At 38.7% G+C, this 20,296-nt stretch overlaps 2 pseudogenes; both read left to right on the forward strand.

Moving 5' to 3' along the window:
* Nucleotides 1-57: 57 nt before the first annotated feature.
* Nucleotides 58-177, forward strand: LOC136350004 (5S ribosomal RNA; annotated as a pseudogene).
* A 775-nt stretch (nt 178-952) lies between these two features.
* On the forward strand, nt 953-1,072 carry LOC136350024 (5S ribosomal RNA; annotated as a pseudogene).
* Nucleotides 1,073-20,296: the final 19,224 nt, after the last annotated feature.

Consider the following 20,296-nt stretch of genomic DNA (forward strand, 5'->3'; position numbering starts at 1 on the left):
ATTTAAACTCTTCAAGTTACTTCTGTTTTTTATCGGTCCATGATACATATTTAACCAAGCAACTGCCATACCACGTTGATCTACCGGTTCCCGTCCGATCACCGAAGTCAAGCGACGTCGGGCGTGATGTTGGTACCTGGATGGCTGACTGCCTGGAAACACCTCGTGCAGTTGCTTTTTTTAAACTCTTCAAGTTACTTCTGTTTTTTTATCGGTCCATGATACATATTTAACCAAGCAACTGTCATACCACGTTGGTCTACCGATTCCCATCCGATCACCGAAGTCAAGCGACGTCGGGCGTGATGTTGGTACCTGGATGGCTGTCTGCCTGGAAACACCACGTGCAGTTGCTTTCTTTTAAACTCTTCAAGTTACTTCTGTTTTTTATCAGCCCATGATACACATATTACCAAGCAACTTCCATACCACGTTGGTCTACCGGTTCCCGTCCGATCACCGAAGTCAAGCGATGTCGGGCGTGATGTTGGTACCTGGATGGCTGACTGCCTGGAAACACCACGTGCAGTTGATTGTTTTTAAACTCTTCAAGTTACTTCTGTTTTTTATCGGCCCATGATACATATTTAACCAAGCAACTGCCATACCACGTTGATCTACCGGTTAACGTCCGATCACCGAAGTCAAGCGATGTCGGGCGTGATGTTGGTACCTGGATGGCTGACTGCCTGGAAACACCACGTGCAGTTGATTTTTTTTAAACTCTTCAAGTTACTTCTGTTTTTTATCGGCCCATGATACATATTTAACCAAGCAACTGCCATACCACGTTGATCTACCGGTTAACGTCCGATCACCGAAGTCAAGCGACGTCGGGCGTGCTGTTGGTACCTGGATGGCTGACTGCCTGGAAACACCACGTGCAGTTGCTTTTTTTTAAACTCTTCAAGTTACTTCTGTTTTTTATCGGTCCATGATACATATTTAACCAAGCAACTGTCATACCACGTTGGTCTACCGATTCCCATCCGATCACCGAAGTCAAGCGACGTCGGGCGTGATGTTGGTACCTGGATGGCTGACTGCCTGGAAACACCACGTGCAGTTGCTTTTTTTAAACTCTTCAAGTTACTTCTGTTTTTTATCGGTCCATGATACATATTTAACCAAGCCACTGCCATACCACGTTGATCTACCGGTTCCCGTCCGAGGCTTTGCCTAGCATTCGTTGGGTATAGTCGTAATTTTGTTTTTTCCCATATTCCAAAAGAAGCACCAAAGTTCGAGAATACGATACGCCAATCTAGTTTCGTTTTTTTATCTCTTTGAATAAAGTTCACCCCGCGTGAGTGCGTTTACTCCAGCGCGCTATTAGGGAACCCTGTCAAGGGGACCCCTACCCCCCATCTAATAGAGTGCATGGACAGTGAAACCTCAGATAACGAAAATAGTGTTTTGAACACTGAGGAACACCACTCGGATGGATCATATGAATCGATCCTAGCAATAGCGACGAGCGATCCAACGATGGATGTATTCTCTGGACTGACGAGCGAGGCTAAAATCAAACGCCATAGAAAACTCTGCTCTCTGTTGAAAGCCAGAACACTGGCCAGAGGTGTAGAGACCTCTTGAACAAGGTAAAGAAAGCCCTTGACGACAACAGGTCTCTAAAACTCCGTACGGTAGTGAATCATATCCGTACGTAACACTCAAAAAATAGGAAATCGAATAGCGTCCTTGAAAATAGGAACAAGAAAACCCAAGTGATAGCGAACGTCCCTAGCCACTCCTTTCGGAATCCAGACCCCTCCAGCGACATGGAGAGCTCAAGAGTGCAGATCCCCGAGAACACGAGGCCTGCATCGCTTAAGATGATAGACCAATGTGACACGGCTTCCCAAAATAATACTAATCAGGATGGATTCAAAACCCCAGTGAAAACCATCAAATGGGAAAATGTAATCCGCAATCCCACGGTAGTCCAAACGACTACCCGATATAAGCCTCTGGCGGATAAGGCAGCAGCAGAGGATGAACGCACGGAAGAATTTGATGATACCGCGGTTCCATCGACCAGTCAGCAAATTCATAACAAGGCATCTGCCACCATCCGAACAAAAAAGGGCACCGACAAACCCCCGCCATTAGTAGTTCCTGGTAAACTCACCCGCCACAAAGATTTGACCGCCAATATCAAGCTGATAGTCAAAAATAAATTTACTCTTAAATACGCCAAGAACTCCGTGATAGTTTACGTGGAAGACATCACAGACTGGACAAACCTGAAACGGAATTTCCAGCTGGGAAACTTGGAATTCCACACCTACGCCACATCCCAGGAGAAAACGCACGCCTTTGTCCTCAGAGGATTACAGGGAGACATCCCTCCAGAGGAAGTGAAAGGCGAGCTGATTGAGGAGAACGGCCTCCCAGTCAAAGAAGTCTACCTTATGAAAACTATGTATCGCCCCCTGTATCTGGTAGTAATGGATAGTACCTATACATTAAAAATGCTCCAGAATCAGGTCAAGACAGTTTCCAACGTCCGAATCAACTGGGAGAACAGGAGGAACCAACGCGACATTACCCAGTGCCGTAGATGCCAAACGTGGGGACATGTAGCGAGAAACTGCCGCAGAAAATTTCGATGCTCCAAGTGCGCCCAAGAGCACGAAATCACTGAATATAACGAAGAGGCCGCCATTAAATGTGCAAACTGTGGAGATTCGCATAGGTCTTTCGATAAAACATGCCCCGTTTATCAATTTAGGATTAAGGCACTGTCGAAAACGAAATCCACCAAGCCTACCTACAAGGACGCTCCGTTGCCTGTGAATCCAGTCTGGAACGGGCGTCTGCCATTGGAACAACGCTCGATCGGTGGCACACAGGCCAAGAGAACAGAACCTCCACGAAAGCGGCCAATCATCCCAAGACCATCCAGTCCCCTATGCGAGGACTACGATGTAAACTTCCCCAACACGCTCGGTTGCAAAAATAAACAAACATCGAAGCTGCCAGAGGTGCAAAATGTAAGTACGCAGGATAAGTTTACCGTATTAAAAGATAAATTTGCGGAACTAAATACCCTGATAAACATGGACGAAATGTTATTGGCCTTAGATCATTATATTTCTATGCTAAAAAATTGTAAAACGGCTGAGCAAAAATTCATTACCAGTCGGCAATTTTTCACTAACGACATTCAAAGTTTTGGAATCTAAATCTAATGGTTTTCAATATCGTTGAATAGAATTGCAACGGATTGAAGGCCAAATTAGGCGAACTGATCCACTACCTAAACATAAAAAAAGTCGACGTTGCCGTGATCTTGGAGACAAGATTGCGGGACGTCGACCAAATCCATTTAAAAAATTTTTCCATAGAGCGAAGCGACAGACAAAACGCAAGGGGCGGGGGTGTTGCAATTGCCATACGCAACCGCATAAACTACAAGCGACTTCCTCAATCCCTCACAAACATCGAGCACGTATGCATCCAGCTGGAAAATGGTGTGCTCCTGTTTGGGGTATACGCTCCTCCCACCCGTAACTTCACAACTGCCGACCTCAATACCTTCTTCCCTCCGAACCGAAGGGTGTTGGTGCTGGGAGACTTCAATGCACGTCACCGATTGTGGAACAACCATCGGTTGAATAGTCGGGGCACCGTTCTCGCGGATTTCATTTCCGATTCCGCGGATTTGCATCTGTTGTATCCCAGCACACCCACCCATTTCCCGCCTAACGGAATGTCGCCGACCACAATAGATCTGGGAATCAGCAGAGACCTATATGATCTGTCAGATCTCACCACCGACAACGCCCTCAACTTGGATCATCTCCCGGTACACGTTTCTTGGAACGAGCTCAGGACGCGTTCCGGCGGTACAAAATATTCCTATGCGAATTTCGATTGGAATCTTTATAGGATTAATATCTCTAAAAATTGTACGATTTCCAATCAAATGGAGACCCCTGAAGCTCTGGACCGAGAAATTAGGAACCTGACGGAGATGATCCAGAGCCAACAAAGGGCGTTGGCTAAAAAAGTACCGGACAGGCCTCCTTCGGATAACTTGCCCTCCCAGATCACCAATCTAATTAAATTTAAAAAAAATGTCCGAAAAAGGTGGCAGACTTTTAGGCGGGAAGTGGACCGCCTACGGTTACCATCAAACAAAAAATAAGTACCCACAGAAACGAGTGCTGGTCGAGGACTCTGCGTGGCTTAAATGTACGAGATAACTCATTATGGAGGATGGCTCGAAACTTCCGCAGGAACTATGAAAAACTGCCCATCATCCGGCACAATGGCGAAGAATTCGATTCAGATACGGAGGAGGCCGAGGTGTTTGCCAGTTTCCTGAGCACGATCCACGCAGGAACCCCGAACGTCGACAGGGAACAGGTTGCGATTGACGAGGTCGTCCACAAATTTATCGATAGAACTTACCCCATCCCCCCGCACATCTACCAATCCACCCTATGCACCCCCTCCGAAATCCTTAAATGTTTCCGCCGATTCCCGAACAACAAGGCACCAGGACCGGATATACACTATGTACTAAATATGAAAGTCAAAGTAGAAGCACTCCGTGTAAATAACCTGATCCCTCAATGTAAGACTTGTCAAAAGTTTAATCACACAGCAAAATACTGTCATAACAACCCAGTCTGTGTCTGTTGTGCTGGCAGTCATTTAACTTTAGACTGCACTTTGCCAAGGGACGCAAAGCACAAATGTGCTAACTGTAACATGAGCCATCCCTCAAGTTATAGAGGATGTGAGGTTGCAAAAGAACTACAAAAGCGTAGAACACTCGTCAGAAAGGGATCACAACTGAAAACTTTTACTTCTAAAAAAATTATTGCCAATTATGCCTATTATGAAGCTGTTGGCAGCAATGCAACTTCTAATAATGCTCGTCTTCAACAGCAGCAGGGTGTACAACAGCACCAACAACTGCCCAAACAACCCACAAGTGACTCTCGGCCCATGATGCAAATGTTGCAGAATATGATGTCTGAATTAAAAATTATCTCTAATCGCCTCACCAGTGTGGAGGGTAAAGTGAACGGGGCAGTTCCCAGAACAACAAAATTATGTACTTAGAAAATCTAAGAATTACAACATGGAATGCCAATGGCCTTTTAAATAAAATTGAAGAATTACAATTATATCTAAATATGCAAAACGTTGATGTCTGTCTTATATCTGAAACGCGTCTAACAAATCAATCGTACATTAAAATTAGAGGCTATAAAATACACTGGTGAGCATAAAATTCGGGTCACTTTAGTATTTTCGAAATTTTTGCCTTCCTAACTTCCAAAAAAATAAAAAAGGATAGCCTTTATCGATTCTGAGGTTCTTTAACCTTGTTAAGGGTAAATGGTAAAAAAAACACAATCCTGTACCCAAATAACCGATGTATTGTACAGGTGTCCATTACCCAAGCACTGTAACATTTTTGAACACAATTTTGTGCTACCGAAAAAAAAACTCATAATGACATTAATATCGCGTATTTCCCCCTCTAGCGTTTATGACAGCCTGCAAGCGTCGGGGCATGCTTTCAATGAGGTTGCGAATAACATCCTGGGGTAGGTTTTCCCATATTTCCTGAAGAAATTCTCGCAATTCCCTGGCCGTTCTTGGAGCGGGTACACGACTGCGAAAACGTCTTCCCATCTCGTCCCAAACATGTCCTATGGGATTTAGGTCGGGACTTCGCTCAGGCCAGTCAAATCTCCGTATTTGAACCTCATCCATGTAAGCGGTCACGATTCTTGCAACGTGAGGCCTAGCATTGTCTTGCATAAAAATAGAGTTATCCCCCAGAAACCCCATGAACGGCATGACATGATCTTGCACGACCTCCAGCAAGTACCTGTGCGTAGTTAGGGATCCATTTTGAATGAAAACTAACTCCGTACGGGCATTAGAAGATATTCCTCCCCAGACCATAACTGAATCTCCACCAAATGGAAGACGTTCGGCTATACATGGTTGGGCATACCTCTCGCCTGGCCGTCGCCACACTCTCACACGTCTATCAGAACCAGTAAGACAAAATCGAGATTCATCTGAGAACAATACGGCACTCCAGTCTTCCAAAGTCCAAAGTAAGTATTCGTGGGCAAAATGTAATCCAGCAATTCGATGAACGCGAGAAAGTGGAGGTCCTGTAGCCCTGTTCCGAGAGGATAATCCGGCAGCGTGTAATCGCCTACGTACCGTCCATTCACTGACGTTAACGTTTCTTACTTCTTCAAGATGACTTCGCAGTGAAACTGCGGTCTCGGTGCGATTCCGCAAAACTGCAGATACCAAAAATCGGTCATCCCTAGCTGTGGTTGCTCTTCTGCGGCCTGATCCTTGTCTCATTGTGAGTAACCCCGTTTCTGCGTAACGTTGAGAGATACGTTGAACACTGGAAAGGCTAACTCCGACATTTCTGGCAGTTTCACATTGCCCTCTGCCATCTTCTAAAACGGCTACAATTCTTGCTGCAATCACACTATTAATTGGCATTTTTTGCTTTTCTACTGTTAGCGCAACTTGAAGTTAAAGAGAACACCTTTAACCAATTCGCCTAAAGTGAAGAACTATTGAATGGAACTGATAAAGAGGATGCATAGATATTGAAGGTATTTTATCAATCTTTTTTTTTTCATGGTAGAACCATGCAGAACCGTAAACATTTTCCAATGATCCGAAATTTCATGAAGCAATGCCGGTATGCCAGCGAAAAATATCACTTCTCTTTCAATACATTTATATTTGAAAATTTCGAAGTGACCCGAATTTTATGCTCGCCAGTGTATATCACACTATACATCCGCAAAATCAAGCTAAAGGTGGTAGTGCCGTGATCATTAGAGAAAGCATTAATCATTATGAAGAGCAACACATTCAGTCTAATCTAACCCAACTAACGGTTGTGGGTATTAAATTAACAAAACAAAATCTTTTGATTGGAGCAATTTATCTTCCTCCCAGATATAATCTAAAAACTCAAGATTATAACAACATCTTACAACACCTGGGTGAAAGGTTTATTGTAGGGGATAATTTTAATGCCAAGTATACGGAATTTGGCTCTAGACTGGATATCACAAAAGGCAAAGGACTAAGGATTGTCATAAAGGAGTTAGGATGCAACATTCACTCAACAGGAAAACCCATATATTGGCCTACAGATACAAACAAAATACCTGATCTACTAGACTTTTTCATATCACGGAAAATATCAACAAATTTTTTAGATGTCCACGAAAGCTTCGAACTCAATTCGGACCACTCAGCTGTAGTAGTCACTATGAGTGAAACTATCATTAAAAAGGAGATAAGGACTACTTTAGTCAATAGAAGCACAGATTGGGAAACTTTTAAATGTGAATTAGAACGCAACATTAATCTAAAAGTGCAATTCAAAACAATTAATCAACTGGAAATAGACGTTGAGCATTTTACAACTCTATCACAACAAACAGCTTGGAATAACACTAAAGAAATCATGTATAAAACAAAAGGGAACAATTACCCTGCCGAGATAAGACAGCTTATTCGAGAAAAACGGAAAGCCAGAAGAAAATGGCAGCTAACCAGAGATTCCGCAGATAAAAATATTCTTAATAACAAAGCTCAATCCCTGAAAAGAGAAATTTTAAAAATTAAAGAAGTCTCAATTAATTTGTATCTAAATGACCTAACGGCTGATAGCGAAACAGATTATTCATTATGGAGAACTGCCAAAAGATTGCGGAGGCCTACTACTCATGTTCCTCCCATAAATAAAATGACGGATTATGGGCACGCGACAACAAACAAAAAGCTGAGGCATTTGTCTTACATTTAGAGGACACATTTCAACCAAATGACATGCCGTCTGATGTTGAAGTCCAAGAAAAAATAATTAATCAAGATAATGAGCCGTTTAGTCACATTACTCCAAATGAAATTTTTACGAAAATTAAAACAAATTTAAACACCAAGAAAGCACCAAGATTTGATTTAATTACGGGAGAAATCCTAAAACAACTACCTAGGAAAGGCATTGTTAAATTAACACACATTTACAATGCGGCAATCAGATTGAAACATTTCCCCACTTCGTGGAAAATGGCAGAAGTAATTGTGATTCCCAAACCAGGCAAGCCACCTAATGAAGTCACATCTTATAGGCCCATCTCTTTATTGCCGATAATCTCTAAATTATTTGAAAAACTGATCTTAAAAAGGATTAAACCTCTGATTGAAAATAAAAACCTTATTCCGGACCACCAATTTGGGTTTAGACAAAAACACTCTACAATAGACCAAGTCCACAGAATCACTGACATCATAGAAAATGCTCTGGAAGAAAGGAAAATTTGCACAACACTTTTTGTCGACGTTGCTCAGGCGTTCGATAGAGTGTGGGATGAAGGCCTAATCTATAAATTAAACAAGTTACTGTTACCAAGATGTTATGTAGATTTGTTAGAGCCATATGTATCTGACAGCACATTTCGAATTAGGCACGAGGATGAATATTTTGAAATAAAAAACGTAAATGCGGGTGTTCCACAGGGTTCCGTGCTGGGACTAGTGCTATACCTGCTTTACACGAGTGATCTTCCGCAACCGAATTATTCTACCATTGCCACGTTTGCCGATGATACAGCAATACTAACAGTCGACGAAACCTCTATTAGTGCTACTGAAAAACTCCAAGAAGCAAGTAATCTTATATACAACTGGACCAAAGATTGGAAAATGAAGATCAACGAAACGAAGTGCGTTCAAGTTAACTTTACGAACAAGAGGATAGTGCACAGTATACCAGTATCCATTAATAACAGATTAATCTCCGTTGAGAATAGTGCTAAATACCTCGGTATGACCTTGGATGTCAAGCTGAGATGGAAGGAGCATGTCAAAAAAAAAGGCAGGAGCTTGACCTTAAATATAGAAAATTGTATTGGCTACTGGGAAGAAACTTTCAATTGTCAATATACAATAAAGTATTGATTTATAATCAGATCCTTAAACCGATCTGGCATTATGGTATCCAACTCTGGGGGTGTACCAAAAATACGAACGTTGAAGTATTACAAAAGTTTCAAAACAAAGTACTGCGGAATATCGTAAATGCCCCGTGGTATGCCCGCAACACGGACATCCATCGCGATCTAGGTGTCCTAGGTGTCTGAGAAGAAATCCGACGTCTTGCCACAAAACATGAGGCAAAGCTGCATCAACACATTAACCCAGAAGCAATCCAGTTACTGGAAAATAATGACAAACTTCGACGATTAAAAAGGACAAAACCTTTTGAGCTCATTTAAGAGTTGTGTTAGTTACAATAATTAATAACTGTAGCGGTTACCCAGCCTCATAACCTTAACAAAAGGGCACCAGTGGCTGAATTTTTGTATTAATAGTAGGTCAAAGATTCATTAGAGATAAATTAATGGTTGGTCTGTTGGACCAGTTTTAATATAAAATTTATATAAATATTAAAAAAAAAAATCAAGTGACTCGGACGACATCGGTTGCCCGATGGGACAAAAATTCTCCTTTTCACATAACATTGGAAACGAGCTCTCTTGGGAGTTGTAACAAAATTATTTGTACGTCCACAGATATCCACAATATCTGTGGGTTATCACAGTTCTATCTATTTCCACGCGTTTTAATGGTTCGGCAGGAACATGCTGCTCATTAGTTATAGAACATTTAGCTGTGACATCGCTGAAATCCTCAGGTGCGGAAGTACTTGAATCACTGTCATAAATGGAAACATCTGCCTCACTTAAAAGATTACTATCAGGGCTATCTTTAGCTACATCGTTTTGAACTTCCACAACGGCCTTTCTTTTCTTATAAAAATAAATGCGTCATCTTCCGCAAACGACGTTTCCCTCTTGTACAGGAACACAAAATACTTTTACATATGATGACACATCTTCGGGATTGCTGATAACTTTTGATTTTACTTTCACTTTATTCACTGAACGAGAACAAATTGGGCACTTTGCACTCCGAATGGATGTTGAAGTCGAAGGTAACGAATCCATAATTGAAAAAAAAATTTATTGTATTTAGTAATTTTAACAGGAGATCTGTTTTCCGCCGAATACTTTCTCGGTCTGTTGTCGAGACAGGCCGTAAAATCTCCAAGTATCCCATATTTGTCAAGCTACACAAACAATAAAAAAAAGAATCAACATTAATATACTTGTATATCCAAAGGTTTGAAATACCTAAAAATAACATATGTGCGCCCATATTATTCTGAAAATATTCATTATTATTAATTCTATATCGTTTTTGTACAAATACAAGTTTTTTCATTTCAAAGTATTATTGGGGTAGATAATGTTAAAGAAAAATTTTTCGTAACGTTTTAATAAGAAGTTTATTAGACTAGTGTATGGTATTAAAGCTTAGAAACGACTGTATTATTCCTAAAAAGGAAAAGAACCAAAACAAAAATCATTAGCTTAATGCTGATTAAGCAAACATACAAATCTATCCTTTGGATGATGCGTTCAACAGTAAAACGATATTGGTCTTAAAACTAACATTAAAGATGCCGAAAGGGATTCAAATTTCATATATGGTTATTTATTATAATCCTAACAGACAATAATATTATTTATACCATACACAACAGAGCACTAAGGCTACTATTTTGGAAACGTATATCGATTGTAAATAAGGTTCGTTGGCGGGTTTTCTCGGTTTTAGGTACCAAGTACCCTTTTTAGAGATCTGAAAAAAATTGAATAGGTGCTTCGAAATGTCCTCTACACGGTGTAAAATTATGATTGGTGTACCAGACTAATAAGTAGACAAAAGTAATAAAAACAATTTTTTTTTTAATTTTCAGTCCTTTGCCCTTACTTGAAAGATCTGAAAAAAAATGGTAACGTGAACTGAGGGTATGTTAGAAAAATATATTTGAATCCACGTTGTACGATAAGCGGTTCCACAGATATCCCAATTTAAAATTTTTGCTTTTACCCCTTCTCAACCTCAAACGGTGGGGCCTAGGGGATTGAAATTTTGGCAGGTAGGTTTTCGTAAACATAGGAAATTTTGGTGAAAAATTCAACATGATATCTCTTGGGGCACATTTTACGTACAAATCTTTACACGCCCTTTCAAATCTATTAGATAATATAATCCGTTCTTCCTTTTCTTCGTGGAATTCTCTCGTGTGGATTGTCCCTAAAAAACAAAATAATTCTGCTCAGCCTAAATGGAGGATAGTAATAGATTACCGTGAGCTTAATAAAATCACAAAACTCGATAGATTTCCTATTCCTCGAATAGACGAAATTTTTGACTTGGGAAAGCCCAATACTTCACCGTTATCGATCCAGCCTCTGGCTTCCACCAAATAGAGATGGAAAAAACATACATAGAGAAAGCAGCCTTTAGCACTAGTATCGGACATTTTGAGTTTTTGCGCATGCCCTTTGGGTTAAAGAACTCACCATCTACATTTCAAAGAGTAATGAACTACGTTTTTCGGAGCCTAATTAATGAGGAAACTCTAATATACAGTGGCCCGCAATAGTCTTGGTACCCTTCTATCAAACGTATATTATTGCCTATTTCTTTTTAACAACTAGTATAATTTTTATTTACACTTTACATATTAATTCATACACTTCTGCTACATTAAATAATATAACTAAATAAAGATATAATTATCGGCATGTTAAGAAAAAAATACATTTTTGTCCGACGGGCAAAATACAACCTCGCAAAAGTCTTGATACGCGTTAAAGTATTTTTATTTTTATTTTTGACGATATTGCAAAAAAAGAAAGAACAGCCAAGGTAGGTCTAAATATGTACATAATATATTGAAATCAAATTTGTTATCAGTTTAAGTTTACTTCTGTTAACTTTAAAATGACACGAACAGAATTAAATATTAGTGAACGCAAAATTGCAATAAATTTACATAAAGAAGGAAAATCCTATACTGAAATTGGAAATATTTTAAAAAGAAGTAAATCCACAATTCAAAAAGTTATTAATCGACATTATACTGAAGGAAGAATTCAAAATAAAGTTCGAACGGGCCGCCCACGGAAATTAGCACAACGAGAGGAAAGATGGATACTCATAGAAGTCAAAAAGAATCCCAAACAAAGTGCTCCAAAAATTGCTGCTGAGTTGCAGCAACAATATGGAAAGATAGTGCATGAAGACACAATTCGCGGAGTATTACATTGAGGTGGTTTTAAAAGTTTTACCTCTCGCAAGAAGCCATATGTTAGTAAGCAGAAAAGGTTGAAGAGATGGAAATTTGCTCAGGAGTACAAAAATGATTCTCCTGACTTCTGGGATAAAGTGATTTGGTCAGACGAAAGTCGATTTAATGTTTTTGGATCTGATGGATGCATAAAAGTGTGGCGAAAGTCAAATACGGCATTGAATCCATCAACATTTTCATCAACAAATTACAAACAAATTCATCAACATTTTAAAGACAAATTTAAAGAAAAGTTAGGGCTTGCTGAGGATGTTTACTTCCAGCAAGTCAACGACCCCAAACATAAGGTCTACAACGTACGTCAATGGCTCATATATAATACCCCTCATTTGTTGGAAACACCTCCTCAGAGTCCAGACTTAAACCCGATTGAACATTTATGGCGTGTTTTAGAGTCTAAAATTCGTCAGCACCATGTTCAAAATAAAGAATGTCTAAAACGGATTATTTTGGAGGTATGGTCTAAGATAACCGCTGATGTAACAAAAAAACTTGTTCATTCAATGCGAAATAGGCTATTACAAGTTACAAAATTAAAGGGGTACTCAACAGGGTACTAATCATTGTGTGTACCATAAATATAACTTTATTCTGTTATAGGTACCAAGACTTTTGCGAGGTTGTATTTTACCCGTCGGACGAAAATATATTTTTTTCTTAACATGCCGATAATTATATCTTTACTTAGTTATATTATTTAATGTAGCAGAAGTGTATGAATTAATATGTAAAGTGTAAATAAAAATTATACTAGTTGTTAAAAAGAAATAGGCAATAATATACGTTTGATAGAAGGGTACCAAGACTATTGCGGGCCAGGGTATATGGACGACATTTTAATTTTCAGTAACTTGCTTCAAGAACACTGTGCAAAACTATCCCGAATATTTGATAGACTCCGAAAATCGAACCTGAAAATAGAGCCAAATAAATGCTATTTTTTGAAAAAAGAAATAAATTTTCTAGGACATGTGTTGACCGAATTAGGAATTAAACCAGATCCAGAGAAATTGAAAGCAATAACTAAGTTCCCAGAACCTCGAAACGAGAAAGAATTTAAATCATTTCTCGGGTCGTTCGAGTACTATCGGAAATTCGTACCTGATTTCGCTAAAATTACGAAACCCCTTACGGCTCTTTTAAAAAATAATACAATTTTTGACTTTAATTCCGAATGCCAAAATTGCTTTGAAAAATGTAAAATTAATAATAATAATAATAACAATCTTTATTTCCTAGGAAATAGGCTATCGACCGTTAGGTCTTTCTGCCCAACTTCACACTATTATATGTATCCATGCCAACGTTTCCCTCAGGAAGAAAAAAAAAAAAGAAACTCTCAGTTTGTGTTTTGTTAGTAGGGAGTCTTGTTGATGTCAGGTTTGTCTTAAGATTTCATATAGCGAATGGGACGGGAATAGGAATTGGGAAGTGGTTTTTTGTCTCGTCAGGCATAGTGCGTCTAGTATTGCCCTATTATTGGGGTTCGTTGCCCATTTGGGTTGTAGTTGTAGGATTCTGTCTGTGATTTTAGTTAAGTTCGTTCGTTCGTATAGAAGTTGATTGGGCGGATTGTGCAGTGTGTTTACCGGATGTCGTATTTTTGTAATTGTTCTTATTGCGATTTGTTCCGTTATTTGTATGTGTTGTTTGGTTTTGGTCCTTGCGTTGGCTCTTAGGATGTGTCCGTATTCTAGCAGGGGTCGGCAAATGGATTTGTATATTATGGTTGCTGATTTTGTGCTAATTCCCTTGTTTTTGTATGACAGTGACCTAAAGTGTTTTGCTTTTCTCTTAACCTCTGCTCTAGTATTGTTCAGGTGTTTTGTAAACTTCGTCTTGTTGTCTATAGTAATTCCTAGATATTTAATGTCGTTTGTGGGTTTTGTTATTTGACCGTCCGCCATGATCTTCGGTGAGTTGGTTTTAATTTTTTGATTTGATAGTAGAAGTTGGTTTTTGTTGGCGTTCGGTGTTAGTTGCCATTTGTAGAACCACTTCATTGTGGAGTCTGTCAGTAGTTGTAGTCTATCTGTCGCTTTTTTGTGTTTTTGTCATGTACAATGATTGCTGTGTCGTCTGCGTATTGTAGTATGTAGGCCGTTTTGTCTATTTCTCCTTTGTTTTGTAAATTGTGGTTGTATATGTCGTGGCAATATACATTATACAGTAGCGAGGAGAGTGGAGAGCCCTGTGGGAAACCTTGTTCCTGAGAAAAAAGGGAGGAGCAAGTCTGGTTTATTTTTACTTGTAATTGTCTGTTTTCTAGTAGTGTTTTGATTATTTGTAGTAGATAGTCAGGAGTTTGTATCTGGTGAAGTTTGTGTAATAGTCCCCTGTGCCAGACACTGTCAAAGACTTTGTTGATGTCCATGAATAGACTGGCAGTTTTCCCGCCGTCTAGATGAGTCGATTGAATGTTGTTGGTCAGTACGAAGAGTGGATGTATCGTAGAGTGTTTGGGTTTGAAGCCAGAATATATTTATATATATATATATATATATATATATATATATATAATCTTTATTTCATACGAAATAGGCTATCGACCATACTGGTCTTTCTGCCCTTGTTACATAGCCAAGTGCCTAAGTCTACACAAAGAGTGGTCAAAACGATATACATTTGGAGATGTAAAAAAAAAAATATATATATTATTGTATATCTTCACTCAGTTCTTCGTGCAACGTATTAGGAGGGGAGAGAAAGTGGGAATGTCGTGTTTGTCGTCTGAGGCAAAGTGGGTTAAGTATTGTCCAGTTGTGTCGGTTGTTTTTCCATTTTGTCTGTATTTGTGATAATCTGTCCGTTATTTTTGTCATGTTCGTACGCTCGTATAGTAATTGTGTGGAGGGGTTGTGCAGAGGATTATCAGGATGTCTTATTTTAGTGATGAGTCTCAGAGCGATTTGTTCTGTTATCTGTATATGTCTTTTGGTTTTTTCGGTAGCGTTTGTTCTCACTATATGTCCGTAGTCTAAAAGGGGTCTGCAGATCGATTTGTAAATTCTTGTCGCTGTCTTCGTGCTGATTCCCTTGTTTTTGTATGTCAGTGATCGAAAGTGTTTTGTTCGTCTCGTAATTTCTGTCCTTATGTTTTGTACATGTTTGTTAAATTTCAATTTGTGGTCTATAGTTACGCCCAGGTATTTTACGTCGTTAGTGGGGTGTATTGTATGTCCGTCTGCTGTAAGTGTCGGGGAGTTTTCCTTAGTTCTGTGATTTGTCAGTAAAAGCTGGTTCTTAGCGGGATTCGGTGTTAGCCTCCACTTATAAAACCAGGTCATAGTGTCGTCCATTAGCATCTGCAATCGGTCTACGGCTTTCTTTGTCGTTTTGTCATGTACTACCAGCGCCGTGTCGTCAGCATATTGTAATATGTACGCCGTTAAGTCTATGTCGTTTTTGTTCAGTAAGTTGTGGTTATAAATGTCGTGGCAATATATGTTGTAAAGTAAAGGGAAGAGGGGCGAGCCCTGGGGCAGGCCTTGCTGTGGGGAGAACGGGAATGAGAGCGTGTTATCAATTCGAACTTCAAGTAGTCTATCGTCAAGTAAATTTTTTACTATGTGAACTAAGTATTTCGGTGTGTTAAGTCGGTGTAGTTTGTATAGAAGTCCTTTATGCCAAACACTATCAAAAGCCTTATTGATGTCCATAAATAGGCAGGCTGATTTGTTGTTGTTTAGTTGTGTGGTCTGTATATTGTTCGTCAAGGTAAAAAGAGGGTGAATTGTTGATTGCTTCTTCTTAAATCCAAATTGGTAAATCGGTATGTGTCGTGCTAAATGTTCGTCAAGTCTGTTTTTTATGATGTTTTCAAATAGTTTACTTAAAACTGGAAGCAGCGTAATAGGTCGGTAGTTCTGTACTTGTGAGTTGCCTTGTCCGTTTTTCGGGATCGGTATAATTATGCCTCTTTTCCAACAGTCTGGTATTGTGTTATTGGTCATATGGTGGTTTAGAGCTCTCAACATTACATCGTGGGATTCTGGTGTTAGGTTTTTTAGTATTTGGCTCTTTATCATGTCCTTTCCTGGTGCTGTATTTTTGAGGTGGGTCAGTCCTTCGTCGTATTCCGCGTCAGTAATTAGATTGTTTAGGTTGTTTGGGACTGTCTCAAAGTAATTGTCGTACCAGTCGTTTATCTCTTCCCATGTCTGTTGGTCAAAGTTTGGGTTGGTTGAGTTACTGAAAGTCCCCTGATAGTGTCTGGCGAATGCGTCAGCTTTTTGTTGGTCTGTGTACAGTTGATGTCCGTTTTCGTGGATGTATGCAGTGATATTATTCGATTTGTACCGAGACAGTTTTTTTATTTTCTGCCAGTACGATTTGCCTCTATCGTTTTCTATCTCCTGGCAAGCTTTCAGCCATTTGTCCTGTCTGTATTCGTAAATTAGAGTCTTGATATTTCTGTTGAGTTTGTTTAGCGTCCGTTTTAGTTCATTGTCCTGTAATAGTGTATACTGTCTGTATAGGTCTCTTTTCTGTTTGATTAGCCTCAGAATAAATGTTGGATTTGCCAGTGGATTTTAATGAAACACAGTTGAATAGTAAAAGAAAAATATGTAATTGATGAATGGTAAAGGAAGAGACAACGACCGAAATCTCGAGAGGCACGAGGGCGACTGACTTACTCCATTTTCTAAACAACGATTATCGTTTTACATAAGCATAAATTGACTGTTTACATTATTAGACTCTCGGTATATCGCTTGCTGTCTTCATAAACTAAACGTAAAAAAAAAACCAAAGCGAACGACTATTGAAATAGCATTTGGAATATTATTTATTTCAACATTCCCTCTTATTCCAAATGTTATTCAATATTTATCATCTTAACATTATTCAAAAATACACTCTTCGATAAAGGTTTGGTGAGAATATTTGCTAGTTGATTTTTACTTTCCACAAATACTAATTCGATCTCACCATGGTTTACCAAGTCCCGAATAAAATGAAAACGAACATCGATATGCTTTGTTCTTTTATGAAACTCAGGATTCTTTGCAAGTTTAATAGCAGATTGATTATCCACTTTTATGGTTACCACCTTCTGAGGGATTCCTAATTCATTAAGAAATGATTTCAACCATATTGCTTCCTTTCCTCCTAGAGCTAGAGAAACATATTCTGCTTCCGTTGTTGATTGAGCTACGATGCTTTGTCTCTGGCTTGTCCAAGTGATTGGACCATTTGCCATCATGAAAATGTATCCACTAGTTGACTTGCGAGTCTCTTGAAAACCCGCATAATCGGCATCTGTATAGCCATGCACGTTAATATTTCCAGTCCTTTTATACACTATTTTATAATCAACTGTGTACTTCAGGTAACGCAAAATTTTCTTAACTGCGAACCAATGTTGTTGACTCCAATTATTGACAAAGCGACTAACTTGGCTAACACTGTAAGCAATATCTGGTCTACTTACGGTAGCTAAAAATATGAGAGAACCAACTGCCTCACGATATGGCTCATTTCTCACCTCGGTGTTTTCTGATGGTGATTGTAGGCTTGCACCTGGCTCGGCTGGAATATTTGTCGGTTTTGCCTCATTCATGTTAAACTTGTTTAAAATTTTCTCAATGTATTGTTTCTGATTAATAGATATTGTTCCCTTTTCACTGTCACACACTATTTCCAGTCCTACAAAACATCTTATATCCCCTACTGTAATGTTAAAATCACCTTTTAAGTTCATTATTAAATCGTCTATTGCATCTTGTGATTTTGACATTACAAGTCCATCATCAACATAAAGTCCTAGATAAATGGGGTTTTCGCGAAATTGTCCGATAAACACGCACTGGTCACTTTCCAATTGTTTAAAATTATATGATTCCAGAAAGCTCACAAACTTATTATTCCAACAACGAGACGCTTGCTTGAGTCCATAAATGCTTTTCTTTAATTCGCATACATAGTCTGGATGTTCTTGATCTTCATATCCATATGGTTGCCTCATATAAATTGTCTCTGTCAAGTCACCATTTAAAAATGCTGTTTGCACATCGAAATGTATCAATTTTAAGTCTTTTTCAGCTGCTAACGCGAGTAAGAGGCGAATTGAATCTTAGCGCACTACCGGCGAAAAAGTCTCACCATAATCTATACCTTTTTGTTGAGTATAGCCCTTTGCCACTAATCGCGCTTTGAAACGAACACTTTTAGAGTCATGTTTCACAGTATATACCCACTTATTGTCAATAACTGAAACATTGATTGGTTTTGGCACTAAAATCCAAGTATTATTTTTATTCAAAGCCTCAACTTCTTGTTTCATTGCTATTTTCCATTCTACCCTCTCTTCACATTGAATTGCTTCTTGGTAGGTTTCTGGATTCAGAGTTGAGCAATACACAGCAGGATCATAGTAATCTGGACGTTTTAGTGTGCTTCTATCCCTTAAGATTCTACTGTTTTCACCTAAATCTTTTTGTCTTTATCTTTCTTCAACTTGTTGCTCATCCCCGTTTTCTTGTTCAACTTCTTCTGTAATATCATCGCCAAATTCACATATTAGCGGAGTAAAATTTTGATTCAATTCTGAAATGTCGGTTTCTTTAGTTTCATTAAAATTGACATCACAGCTAATGTAAATTCTTCTTTTATTTGCATCCCATAATCTAAAATTATTTGAAATTCCATCATATCCTACGAATAACAGTTTTCTACTTTTGTCATCCCATTTGGTACGCAGTTGTGTTGGTATCATCATATATGCTACACTCCCAAATACTCTTGTATGTTTTATTTCAGGTTTTATCCCTATAAACGCTTCAATAGGCGACATGTTTGATGCGTGATTTATTGTGGCTCTATTTAATATATATACAGCAGTGTTTACTGCTTCAGACCACAATTCAGTCGCAATCTTTTTATTACTTAACATGGAACGGGCAGATTCTACTATGGTTCGTATTTCCCTTTCTGCTGTACCATTTTGCTGAGGTGTATATGGTGCTGATTTTTCAGGTAAAATTCCCTCTGCTTTGAAATATTGCTTAAAAATTTCATTTATATATTCAGTCCCATTATCGCTTTTAAAAACTTTTAGTTTGTTGCCTGTTTGCTTCTCTATAAGGGCTTTGTATTCCTTAAATCTAGTAAAAACTTCCGACTTATGTTTTAGGAAATAGACATTTCTATAGTCAGTACAATGATCTTTAAACAGTACAAAGAAACGTGATCCACTGGGCGACGGAACATTCATAGGCCCACAAACATCACTGTATATCTTTTCTCCAGGTCTAGGCTTGTCATTTTTAATTTTATGAATGTTTTGTTTATGCGACTTTCGAGACTGTTTTCCTAGCTGACAGGCCTCACAAAAATATTCGGCTTCAGAATCAAAATTAAGACCTTTTATTTTTAAGAGTTCATTAAAATGTATATGACCCAATCTTTCGTGCCATAGTCTTAATGAATCGGTCTTTGTCACATTGCATTGGATATCTGGTTTCACTCTTAAGAGCATATACCATAAGTTATTACTCCTGATACCGACACATGATAAATTGCCATCTGAATCTTGAAACTCACATTTATGCTGATTGGCATGATGTGTGAAACCTTTATCGGTCATAACACCAACTGAAAAAAGGTTTCTTTTCAATTCAGGAATATATAGAACGTTTTCCATGGTTCTATTATGCCACTCATTATTTACTTTAGCTTGTAGGTTTATGGTGCCTTTTCCTGTAGCGAATATTATTTTATTATTTGCAATTTTTACTGACAAAGGCTTCTCTAGATGCTCTAATTTTGAAAACCACGTTAATTGGCTTGTCATGTGCATACTAGCACCTGAATCGCATATCCACTTTTCTTGATCATTGTCAGAGCTGGCTGAGTACAGCAATGATAGATCGCATACATAAGCTAAACTAGAGTTACCTAGATCATTCTTCTTCTTTTCGTCAGAAATTCGTTTCCTGCATTCTCTGGCCCAATGTCCTCTTTTTTTACAATAGTTGCATAGAGTCTTTTTCTTGAGTTCAGCTATGTGTTTTGTTTTTGTTCCGTTTTGTTGATTATTGAACTTAA

The sequence above is a fragment of the Euwallacea fornicatus genome, unplaced genomic scaffold (assembly GCF_040115645.1).
Source record: "Euwallacea fornicatus isolate EFF26 unplaced genomic scaffold, ASM4011564v1 scaffold_85, whole genome shotgun sequence".
NCBI lineage: Eukaryota > Metazoa > Arthropoda > Insecta > Coleoptera > Curculionidae > Euwallacea > Euwallacea fornicatus.